The sequence below is a fragment of the Haplochromis burtoni genome, unplaced genomic scaffold (assembly GCF_018398535.1).
Source record: "Haplochromis burtoni strain Fernald_Lab_line unplaced genomic scaffold, NCSU_Asbu1 Contig_123, whole genome shotgun sequence".
Taxonomy (NCBI): domain Eukaryota; kingdom Metazoa; phylum Chordata; class Actinopteri; order Cichliformes; family Cichlidae; genus Haplochromis; species Haplochromis burtoni.
The window spans coordinates 531,909-545,532 of record NW_024582484.1 but is presented as its reverse complement, the minus strand read 5'-3'; positions in this window follow the sequence as shown (position 1 = coordinate 545,532).

Below are 13,624 nucleotides of genomic sequence, written 5' to 3'. Positions count from 1 at the left end.
TGTGTGTGTGTGTGTGTGTGTGTGTGTGTGTTCACTGTGGAAACACATCACTATCTGCCTCTCTCCATGTCTCTCGTCCCGAGGGTCCACTCAGTACACCAGTCAAACCGCTATGAGTTCACTCAACCACCGCTCCCCTGGGGCATTATGGGTAAACTCACAACATTATGTTCTCTATTGACTAGGTGAGTGTACTCCAGGGACTGTGGACCCAGAGCAGTTACACACACAACTGAATCATGCAAATGTACACAAGTGCGCTGTGCTACATGCATCAGGGGATTGATGCTACACACACACACACACACACACACACACACACACACACACACACACACGATCAGGTGAAAACATCCTCACACATGGGGCGTTGTCTGTGCTCGACTATCTGAGTGACAGAAAACGGCTACGCCCACTTCCTCAGTACAGAGTGGTGACACGCTGCGAGCTGTTGAAGACTCGATATGTCTGTAAAAGCTGGACGAAGCCGCCATGACATCACCAGGTGGGTTTGTGAAAAATGAAACACCACGTAGGTTTTTTACTGTTGTTGTTTTTGTATTTAGAAGCTGCATTATTTAGATCGGTGTTATCATCGAATGTTAGCCAGCTCACACAGAAAGCTGAACTGCAGAGACTCGGATAACCTGCAGTCAGACTAATGAACTCCTCGTACTTCTTAGATGATCTGTTAGTTCAACCAACCACACAGCAGGCATAACAGGCTCACTCACTGGTGCACCGTTTCCCTTCATTTGTTCAGGTGTGTGCGAAGTCCCCTTGAACTGAACGTTTTCACTGTCACCATGCTGAGGCTTTGGAGCCTACGACAGAGCCTCAGGGCCACATTAGGAAAAAATATTATTGGTCACTTTGAGAATGATTCCAGTTACTGCCAAGGCTGCTATACCCTCTACAAACTGCGTTAGTGAAAGTGCACTTCATCAGTATGAGGATGTTGAAAAGACGGTGCAGAAAACTGCGTCTGGTCAGAAGGAAGAGTTGGCTTGATCTGTGCGATGTGAAATGGTTTGTGACGGACAGATCTGAAACTCAAAGGTCAAACCTCGGAGCAAACCACAGCCTGATCGCTGAGACAGCTGCCCACTACCGCCACCTCTCCAACCTCCTAACATAGACTTTGTGCTTCTCTAAAACAATCCTGTCATCTGTTGGCGGCTCACACATCAATGCACAAATGCCAGAGACCACCTGGTGCGTCTGACAAAATGGCATCATGGGGAGGTGGGGAAGGCGCTGACTGTACCCCGAGGCGTGGGGTCAGTAAAGTTTTGGGGCTCACTCCTGCAAGCTCACAGTGAGTCACAGAGAAAAAACAGAAAGAGGGAAAAACTGTGTTTTTAGGGCAGTCTGGTTAAGATGTGACTGTCCCAGAATATAGAGCTGACACTGTGTGTGTGTGTGTGTGTGTGTGTGCGCGTGTGCGTGCACGGTACACTCAGCAGTAGGTCTGCCTCTCTGGGACAGATCTCACTAGGAGCTAGAGCCACAGTGTAGAATAAATCGGTAGCAGTGAGCCGGGCTCTGTGTCGCGGCTTCTATCAGAGTACGTGACAGAAACTGTTTCCGATAGATTCAGACGTCCATTCATGAAGTGGGTGCAACACAAACGAAGCTCAAATCAGACCACAGCAGGTGAAGCAGAGGAATTTAACACAGGTTGGTGACTTGTGGTCTAACGGTGAGCACAGTTTAGTTCACATGCTTACTTATTGTGAGCTAAAGCGATGCATGAGCGACGACTCTGGGACCTAAAATCTGTGAAAGGCCTGGTCTGTATCAAGCATGTTTCTGCTCGTTCAAAGTGATTTATGTAACATGCCTCATTCACACAGCAGTTTCTTCTACATCTTAGTGCCGTCTAACACATATACCCCAACGGGTGCATCACACATGAACTTGGGGTTCAGTATTTTGCCCGAGGATATTTGGCAAACTGGAGCAATCAGGGATGGAACCATCAACCTTCTCAATTAGTGGATGATCTGTTGTACCTCCTGAGCCACAGTCACATCATCCATGGGAGACACCAATGAGGAGCACTGATGCTGGAACCTGAAACTGTGACAAGTCCTACAGTCTGCATGATTTATATCAAAGTATATTTTCTTTAACCCTTTAACATCCACCAGTTCATCAGCAGCCCAGCTAGGGTCAAGTGTAGGGTTTGAGTTTGTAAGCATACAGGACAAAGGTAACAAAGCCCTAGCCTGGTCACTGTTGGAGATTAAAAGGGAGCAGATATTTCTCCAAAGGCTGGGTGTTCATATTAAACATGACCAAAATTTGAAGGCTTATTTTGAACCGGAAATGATGCAAAGCTACTCTGATAGAGTCCAACAATAAAGAGCAATAGAACAGGTCCACATTCAGCAGCTGTATCAGATTTTTGTGCCGCATCTAAACACACATTTCTTACACAGATGCTGTTTTTCTCACTGCTATCTAAATATGGAGGTGGTCTATATATCCTGAGCTATAAATAACCTCCTGTCTGTCTTGTGACTGTACAGTTTCAGTTTAAGGTAAGATGCCTGTGAGCGACAGAATAAAACAAAGATCCTGAACCATCTGTTTGAAATAATCTCCAGAGTTCATGTTTTAACCCATTTAGTTTTATATCCTGTCGTCCTCGCTGTATGAAAAATGTCTCTTTTTACCTCAGTAAATACTCCCAGTGTCTTTTTTCTGCTGACCACTGCCTGTTCGTGTTGTTGTTTCACTTACAGTGTTGTACAGCTGCTGCCGGGCTTAGCGTACTGTCCTGGTTTGACTTGTAAATCTGCCCTCTTGTCCACCCATTGGCCAGTTTCAAACCATGTTTACTGCCACCAGATTAGCCTTTAGCCTGACTGTACAGCTGATTGTTGGCGAGCCAGCAGACTGGTTACGCTGCACAACAACAACTTTCCTGCTGGAGCCATCAGGTGTGTCACAGGTGAGGTGAACACCAACCACCTTGTGCGTATCACATATGCTGCCCTACATTTCCAAATTTTCCAAATTTTAGTTCTCAAGCATTATGGATGTGCTTTTTGTTTGTTTTTTACATGGATTACTGTTTCAGCCAATCAAGTTTTGGATGATTTGGCTCAAATCCTCCAGACAGAATTTACTCCCCTATAAAAGTGCACATATTTTATTTTTCTTTCTCTTAAACGTCAAAGTTTAAACGTAATCGCTGCGAGCCAAACCCCTGCAGACCGCTGGAAACCCTCAGCTGATTAATATTTTCTCTGCATGTGCAGAAATCTTGTTTTTCCTATTTGATTTAAAAACAGAAAACATTAATTGCTCTGTGACCTTTTAATAGGTCACAGAGCAATAGCAGAAAAATCAACTATACCTGTTTGAAGATTATTTTACATTTCCGACCTGGTGTTTGCTGCTGCTTGCTCTGAATGTTAAGGAATAAAAAAGAGCAATAAAAGGAAAGATCAGTCGATGAGTGAACATTTGTCCCTCTTCACCTCTTTCTGCTTTTCTTAATCTCTTTCTCCTCCTCGTCTTATCTTGTCCTTCACGCTGAGTTTTCTGACTGACCTTTATTCTGTGTTCGCCTCTGTTATCTTGGACTTCCTGTAACAGACTTTTGTTTCTCTCTTTCATGTTTACATTCACTGTGCAGTAGAAAAGTATGTTATAAAGAGTTTCTATTAACAGAGGGAGAAGGAAAGGCCACGTTATTACTTTCCCAAACCTCAGTCACCTTTTGTTTCTCTCATTTTTGGTGAATCCTGTCAGGAAAATCATTTGCATCTCTCATCATTCCTCCAATAGAGATGCTGATCATGATTTCTGATACTGATACGTTTCCCCTGCTCAGCTAGTACACGAGCAAGTCATCATCACAGGTGGTTGAATCTGGCTACTTTGATAAACTGAATAAACCGGATTAGCAAATCCTGGTTGAGCAACTTTATCTTGGATCTATTTATCCAGTGGGTGAAGTTGTGACAGATGTTTACGTCCATAGACAGTGGTGTTTGAGCGAAAACCATCCGGTCCTACACAGCTGTGAAAGGTTTAGTCGATCTCAAGAAGAACCAGCGCGTTCAGTTAGTTTCTCCATTCTGCACGAGGCGTCAGGCCTGGTCTCACAGTAAATCATGAAATCATGAAAGAGCAGAAAGAAACAAAAGAAATCAGAGCTTTAAAAGAAGCGACAGCTATTATTTGAACTCAAATTTGAGCTCTTTATAACACATCTCGAGTCAGGCACTTTGAATGATGTGTGAAAGTCTGAAACGATTTGCTCCACCACCAAACCCTCCAACCTTCAGATGTGGACTTTTTCTCCTTTTTGAAGTAGAAAACATTCTTTTCATGCACGCAGACATGAATCCTATGAGACCCGACAGGAACACGAACCAGGGATTCGATTTTATTTAGACGACATATTTTATCAGGAAAAGACACAGAAGCATTGCTTTCAGTCAGATTCTGTTTTCTGAATTCTCAAACATAAACCAGACGAGATGGGCAAGAAGCACTGCTCAGACATGACAGTCACAGGGTAACAGGGTGTGTCCTGGTAACGTCCTGGCTCTGTGTTTATGGATTTGTTCTTTTCTATGCTGGTTTAATTATTATTATTTGACTGAGTATTTATCTGGTTCCGGGTCTCTGAGTTGTTTTCTGATGTGTTATGTTTGTATGCCTGCTCCCACGTGTCTTAGTCTTTGTCTCCATGGTTATTGTACATCCTGTTTTATTTTGACAGTCTCTCCTGTGTTCAGTGTGTTAGGTTTTGCTTCCGTCTGTCTCTCATGTCTGATTAGTTCCCTCTGTGTTCCCTCGTGTTTCCCATGCTCTTGTTATCCTGTGTGGATTTAATTTTATATGTCATTTCTAGGCGTTCATCATCATTCCTGCAAGAAACACCAAACAGAGTCTGATCGTATAAATTTGGTGCCACTTCAACGCAGCACAAAAACCTTTTTTCTAACTCCTGGAAGCAGCACGACTCAAATCTGGATCCTCGTTTCTGCTGCAGCCCGATAAAAACATCCAATATGGCCGCCAGCAGGTGCGTTACATCACCTGAAAATCCTTCTGTTCTTCCCCCACCCCCACCGCTAGCCCTCCTCCCCTCCCCCCAGAGTGGGTTGGGCTACATAATGAGATCACGCCAGCTAATCAGCAGGGAGGCTTCCCATTGGCCGGTCTGGTTCATGGCGGGAGGTTGGCATGACGAGAACACTGATTGACACTGACAGGTCGTTGCTACACATAATGGGATTATGGAGGGACAAGGGGTGGAGGGATGTGAGAGGGAGGCTTTGTTCCCCCCTCTTTGCTCTGACAGGGTTTGTGTCGGTGTGCGTTGGATCCAAAGTTTATCTGCTGTGCTCCAGCGTTTTCGCATCACAGCTAAAGAGGAACACGACTGCCCCAAAGGTTTGTTGCCATAGTGACGGGAAAGCAGACCCCCACCTGAAAAAAAGCCTCCCACCCTCAATAACTGATACAGGTCAGAAACAGCAGTCAGTCCAGAGCATAAGGCCAGCGAGGGCACGACATCACTGTGTTAATGTAACTCACATATAAGGCAGCAGAAACAGCTTCATTCAGCTTCATTTCTTCATTCTTGGACTCTGCTACAGTAGCTTTGCATGATTCAAAGTTGGAATCAGTTATTTTTATTCAGAAAAGAGTAAAACACAAGGTTGAAACAGGATGGCTGACAAACCTGCGACATTTAGTCCAACAAGAACTGAGCCAAGGTGTACAGAAGAAGCAAAGGAGTAGTCGTATGAGGCTGACCTCATAATCAATAGTAACAGTGCTAAATAAGTATTTGAGAGGACAATATTTCCTAAGTGTCTCCAGTAACAGAAATAACCGCAGCACTCCTGGCTCATAAACTCAGCGGTTCACACATGCACAGCAGCCCTGAACTGTTCTACGATGTGGGAACACAAATGTCATCAGTCAGACGTGTCCTGCACTCATCACGTCCGCTTTCAAAACACCAACATCATGTAACTTCATGGTGGATATGGCATCTATTTTCTTCACTGTGTGTAATCGCAGTGGCATCAGGCTAAATACGTTAGCGTGTTCTTCCTTGGTCTAAGCCAGGGGTGGTGGAGCTCCAGGCCTCGAGGGCCGGTGTCCTGCAGGTTTTAGACGTGTCCTTGATCCAACACAGCTGATTCAAATGGCCAAATGACCTCCTCAACATGTCTTGAAGCTCTCCGGAGGCCTGGTAATGAACTAATCATTTGATTCAGGTGTGTTAACCCAGGATCTAAAACCTGCAGGACACCGGGCCTGGAGTTTCCCACTTTCGGTGTAAGCCATTCCCTCCAGCTTATAAACCTCTGTAGCCCGACTCATCATTGGCGCTAACCACAACCGTTAACTATAACAGGCAAAAACAACAATAGTATGAGTGTTTTTTGTTTTGTTTGTTTGTTTTGTTTGTTTGTTTTTGTTTGTTTGTTTCCTGAATGCCAAGATTCAGGAGAAGAATTTAATAAAGAATAAAATGACACATTCTGAGTGCTCAGTGTTAGTTTAGGGTTGGGTCTCACAAGGTTAATGGAGAATGGTATTATATTTCTAAGACAGAGCGAGCCTTGAATACCTGTACAGATGTGCCTTTAACCTGCTAACAGCAGGCAGGTTCTGACCCGTCCAGGGTTAGCCAAATGCTGAAATGGCAGTTTTTATACAGCTGAAGATGTGACCATTTAAATGAAGTCACGCACATTAACTTTGGCCTTACAGTTGACTTTAGATTTCAGTGTTTGAAACAGGCAGAAATAATATTAAAAGGGGGAGGAGCTTAACTTGGTTCAATCCAGAACCTTTCCTGGGTGGCTGTTGGTCAGGTTAAAGGTGAGCTCAGTCATCCATCAAAAGGGACGTGTCTTCTTTCTTTATTCACAGCTCATGACCAAAGGTAGGGAGTGAAACTGTAGACTTAAATGTCCTTTTTTTCTTATTAGACCCACTTTCACATCGGGTCAAAGGTCAAGATCTTTGGTTGTAGTAGCCTTCTGATTTCCATTTGTAGTCTGAGTGGAGTCCAAGTCCACCAAAGCAGAGTGGGCTTTGGTTTCATGTTTGAGTTTGGAGAGCAAGCGAAGGACTGAGTTACAGCAGATTACCTACATTCATAAACAATAACTGGAACCCGGACTTGAGGTCTTGGTGTGGATCTTTGTCATGTTGCTGCAGGTAAGCAAACACACATACATGATGTTCATGGCTGTTTTTCTTTCATACAAACATGAAATATGAAGTTATTTTCTTCCTTTCTGTTGAAATTATGCTTCTCTATCAGGATAATATACCCAGTCTCCAACTGTGAAGCAGTCATAACTGTAATGAGATTAAAGTGATAATGCAGCACATTCCTACCAAAATTAAACCCAAGACAAGAACACATCACTATAAAAATGATTGCCAGGTTTCTTAATATTCTGCACAAAACCCAAATATGAGTTTCTGCTATTTTATTATGCTTGCAGCATAAGAATTTTCCAGACAAAACAAGAAAAGGGCAAACTAAATAAACTCAGTTCTTATTTTCTGTCTGCAGCCGTCCTGACCCTGTTTGTCCTCCTGCTGCTGCTGAGGTTTCAGGGCTGTTTGGGGATGTGACCCAAAGAGGTGAAAGACAGCAGACAGCACTAGTCAGCACAGATAACACACACACACACACGGGCTGAGCAGCCAGTAGGACTTGTGTTTGAGTGCTACCAGCCTGACTGTCATGTCAGCCCCTGCAGCTCTGCCATGAATCAGCAACACAGAGACAGACGGAAACAGGCCATCGAGACACAGAGAAGGACAAACGGATGAAGAGCTGGAAATACTGCATGTAAACAAATCAATTAAGCGACTTCATCATTTTATCTTAAATATGTGCAAAATTACTGCCCACTAAGCACAAGAGCTTCATGGGGGGTAAATTTTGTACCAAATCTGGTATTTAACCCTTTATAAGATTTATTTTCATGTTCAAATTCTATTTAAAAATCCACCCATCTATTCAACCATCATCCATCCATCCATGCATCCATTATGCATCCATCCATCTATTCAACCATCAGTCTATATAGCACTTACAGAAAACTCCCAACTGAAAACAAAGTGCCATACACTGCGATACATTTAATACATGCATCCATCCATACTTACGCTTATCCAATTCAGGGTCCTGGGGGGGGGCCTACCCCCCGTGCCACAGGTTGAGAGGCAGGGTTCGCCCTGAACAGGTTGCTAGTCTGACACAGGACTTGGTTAAAAAGTGAAATGTTTTGAAGACATAAACATCGGCATCAGCTTCAGGTATTGAGCTCATTAGCACACTGATACAGCAAACTACAGCTGTGTCTAAAATCATGTACATACTCACATGCTAACTATTCTGAGGGCATGCGTGTCTTCACACCATCGACTACTACCTCATAAAGGGCTCTAAGAGTATGTGACAGGTCAAAAAGCTGGATGCTCACCATCTTGGCTTCGGAGAGGAAACAGAAAGATCACAAAACATTTTTCAGCCAGTGGAAGCAAGAAATGAGGATGTCAAAGAATCCAGCGTGAATGGGGCTCTGTGAAATGTAGACTTTGTGGGGAAAACACTTTTCTTCTGGAAATTTTCATCACATTTTTGACAGAAGAGGCTGAGATAACAGATATAGTGGAATTTTTAGATTGTTTTCGACTGGTTTCTGTTATAGTAAAATACCTTTCTGTGAGTATCAGGAATGTTTGAGCACCACGAGCCGAAGCATTTGGTGAGCAGCAGAAGATTTTTAGCTGCAGCCTCCTGATGGTATCCTCTCCAACCACCACGACCAGCTGCTTCTACACACATGGAAGCTCCTGCTGGGCTTTAATTGCACCTTAACTTGTTCTAGTTATTAAAGTAAAACCTTACCTGGTCAGTACTTATTTTTCACAAAGTTGTCTAATAATTTTTAACTATGGTTTGTTCAGAAGTTGGCATCAACTCATAAACATATAAAAGATGGACCAATCCACTTTGACATCACCCACTGGTGAGTGAATTCACAATGATCCACCTTTCTAACACAATGGCCAAAATGTATTTTAAAAAAATGCTTCATGTTTCATTCAGTAAGACCTGAAACTCGTGACTGAGACCATGAACCCATCAGGGAGGTGTTGACAGGCGTCACGGCTCATGGTTGTTTGTCACACACACGTCTATAGGACTGGAAATCTTTTGCAGCCACAGCTGGTAGTTTCACTTATTTGATTTTGCAGTTTTATGCTGGATGCTCTTCCTCACACCAACCCAAAGGAGATTTAAAAATGTTTAGTAGATCAAACCTCGCCTTTGTTTCAGAAGGTCAAAATAATACCACATTTGACTGACATCTGGGGAGATACGCCGAAATTCGATGTTCTTGTGATGAGTACACACACACACGTATGTAAAACTTTGAACTTTGTGTGTTCACCATTGGTGTGCTTGTGCTCGGGTCAGTTAGGTAAAAATAGGCCAAACGTTGTGCTGAGCTGCAGACTTGATGTTGAATCAAGTGACACTAATCTCAAACTCACTCCTTTATCCAGGTTAAGGCTTAAGTAGAGGTTATTTGATGCCTCCAGCAAGCAGCTGGTGGCTCCTTACTCCTTTCATCTCAGCTCCACCTGGACTGAACTTTGGGTTTTTTTGTAAAGATGATAGAGCGAACAAACCCGAATTCCAGGATTCACGGCATCCCCTCAGCTTTTCCCTACAGTCTGCAGGATTTAGAGATGTTACAGATAAACAGCTCTCTGCATCTACTTGCAACAGCACAAGCTGATGCATTTATGGAGGCCAATAAGCAGATACTCACATGGAGGATTTTCCTCATCCCTTCATATTTTCCACTGTTATGGTAAAATAACAGTACAATGTCACTAAGCTTGGTGTGAGCATCTCTATTCTTCAGCATAGCTTGAAGTCTCTTCTTGTTCTGGTCCCTGTCCGGATGATCCCACACCGCTCCAGTAATGTTGAGGTCCGGGCTCCAGGGACACCGATTCATGACTGATAGTGATCACCTTGTGAAAACTGCCACCTGAGCATACCCGAGACCATTTCTGATGAGTGAACAGTAGATGGATCAGATGCATCTCTCAGGTCCTGTGTCAGGTCTTTGCTGGATGTTTTCCTGGTTCTTAACGACGTGACTTTCAGATCCTGTTTATCTGCTGTGGATAGTTTTTTAGGCCCTACACTTTGGTCCTCCACTCGTCCAGTTTCCTCAGCTCCTGCACACCGTGCTGAGATATGTTTTCAGATAACAAGTCTTTAAGAATGGTGCAGAAACGCTATTTTATGTCTGTCAAACGGTCTTATCCTCGATAAAGGAAATGTGACAGGCCATTAGTAACAAAGCCTAAATGTAGGCAATTTGTTAAATGATGTGTTATGTGTGAGTCTCTTTTTCATGCCTGAATGATTCATAGGTCATGATTAAGTGGCTCAACAAACAAATGACTCCTCTGAAAGCAGTCAGATACAACGACTGGAGTGAAAAAGCAGCCAATGTCAAAAGAAAAAGGAGAACTGTTGCTCAAGACTACTTTAAAACATCGCAAGAAAGCCTTTGATTCAAGATCAGCACTAGACTTCAACCAGAACATGGCTTATCAGGTAACTTCCTGCTGACTTATTCAGTTAACCCTCTTGGATGCCCGGCCACACTGATTGGTTATCACAGCTGAAAGAATTTGGACTGTTTTTAACTCTCAGGGGAGCCTGGACATTTGTCTGAGGGAGCGTTTGGACCCGATAATGGATAATGACGTCAGACTTAACGAGCAGATAGGTAGCACATTGGTTTGTCATTATCATGTTAGCAAGGTGACATTAGTGTTCGACCCAGTGCAGCTTTGTAGAGCTGTGACTGCGGGCTTGTAGTCTTGTTCCTTGTTTCTATCCACCATGAATAATTAAACTCAGTCCTTCCAGGTTCTGTGTGAACGGGGCTCCAGAGATTTAGCCAGGAAAAAGAGAAGCTGGAGTTTGTAGAAAAGCGGAGGAAAAAGGAAGCGAATGATGCAGAAAGAAAAACAAGAGAAGATACAGAGAGGGATCGAATGAGTAGGAAAGGTAATGGAGTAAAATTAAGAGAGAAGAGGAGGAAATGTAGAGGAAGAAGAAAAGGAAACAGAAGAGGAAGGCCAAGGAAAAAGATAAGAGGAGGAAAGGAAGTAAAACAAGCTTCGAACCTAATTACACAGATTAATGTGGCGTGGAGAGAGCAGTTACCCAAATGGACTAAAAAGACAGAATGAGAGAGAGAGCGGGTGAGAGAGAGAGACTATTAGACTCCATGATGCTCCAGACTCTAATGTTAATAGATGACTTCCCGGCTCGCTCGCTCTCTCCGCTTCCTATACCTTTCACCCTCTCTCGCTCGTTCTCGTTAGACAGCATGTGTCAGCACTATACTTTATAATCTCCCTCACTTTTTCTAATTTCTCCTCTCCCTCTTTGTCACTTCACTTCAATTCGATGGGTTTAGTGAAATAAAGCGCAGTTCAGCGTGTGGCATGGCCGAACAAAATAACACCTCGAGGAAATGACTGAGCCCGTCCCGAGTGGGCAGATTTTCAGTGGCTTTTAAGGACAGATTAACACGTTTCCATTACACCGTTTCTGAAACAAATCACTGACATCACCAAGAATTGGAACTAATGAAATTCGAGATCCAGAGAGTCCCGTTTGATGGATTGATGTGTGAGTTTGAAGGCTGCACAGAAACAGTTTTACAACTCCGGAGAGTTATCACAGCGACGGCTGCTTTATCGTCTGTCTCACTGATTCTGAGGTAAACAGTAAATTTGGGAGGTTTCCGCCTCCGCTGCTGCAATTTTCACCATTCTTTTACAATCCCTCAACTTTATGTTTATATAAAGTGCAACATTAAATCATTGCAGAACTTTCTGAAATAACTTTTTCCAGTATTTTCTTATTGTTGACAGACAGCAAACACTGGGGAGGGGCTCCACAGACAGAACAGCTGTTCTTTCAACATCAGTAAACTTACAACGTCTGCACAATATGATCATCTTATTAACCTGTTGGCCTGAACACATCATTTATAGTGCATCAACAGGTTATAGTGCAGAACTGGAAACTGCTTATTTTCTGGCACCTTTCCTAACTATATGGTTAAGGAAAGGTGAAGGCGGTTACCCAGGCAACTTATTTCAGGGAGTACATTTGGACTGGGCTAACACCTCGTAGAAATAGTCCTGAGTGGCCTGATTTATGGACAGATTAACTCACTTCTATTACCCTCTATATTAAACATTTTTTTCTGTTTAAGTTTATTTATATAATGCCAATTTACAACAATATTCACTTTAAAAAAAGGGGGCTTTATGGTGTGAGGTACAGTATTGGAGAAAACCTCCTTCCAACATTCAGACAACCCCCTGTGGGCAAGCACTTTTAGATGGTGGGAAGAGAAAACTCCCTTTTAACAGGAAGACACCTCTGATAGCACAAAGCTCAGGAGGGAGGAGCATCCATCTGTCATGGCCAGCTGGACGTGAGGGGAAATTACAGACATTAAGAACTGGAACTAAAACCTCCTCGGTTATGTTTAAGTAACAAAACTATTTGATGAGCTTTAGATCAGTGATGGAATATTCCAGATTACTTTGGTTGTGATGATGTGAATTCGTGGTTCTAAAACATCAGGTGGAGTTGTGACCATCATAGCATACAAAATGTAGCCTGATCTTTTTGAAATCCTATCCGATGAGTCAAAGCCAAACGTCAGGGTGAACCAGAGTGTCCTGGGTAAAACTCTTAACCAATGAGTTTCATTCTTTGTTTGGTGTTACTGTACACTTCCGTCATGGTGTTTTTCACTGTATGGTTGAGCTTAGGCACCAAAGCTGCAGAGTTAGTTTTACAATAGCAAGTGTTTCAAATCCTGGTCAACTAAATCCCAGAAAGATGATTCTGTTTGTCTAGATGGAGAAAAGACTCCGCTGGCTGAAGGGTTCCCCAACCCTATGAAAGTACATCTGTATGATGACCTGCAATCCGTTTATAAGTGATGACGTATGAACAGTGTTGGGAAGGTTACTTTTAAAATGTATTCCACTACAGGTAACAAATTACATGCCCCAAAATGTATTTTGTAACGTATTCCGTTACGTTACTCAATGAGAGTAACGTATTCTGAATACTTTGGATTACTTAATATATTATCATGCTTTTTACAACTACATGAATGTGATTTATTACTATTACTGAAGGTCCGCGGCACAGAACCGTAGTAAAGGGACCTCTGGCTAATACGTCGGGTTCGTGTTGGCTCGTAGCCGAAAATTAGCTTTACTTTGTTGTCTGGGTCAACTTTGAGACAGAGAGAGGCGTTGAAAGGCTGCTCCAACGGAACTCATTGTTTCAGAGGGAAACACGAACACTGTACAGTCGAGTCTTAATAGCTTACTTACAGCTGGGCTCATCAGGCTCTCTTCTTGGCTGCAGTGGTTATTATTATATTTAGACCTTAGTGCAGCGTTCGATACTGTCGACCATAATATCCTATTAGAGCGATTAGAACATGCTGTAGGTATTACAGGTACTGTGCTGCAGTGG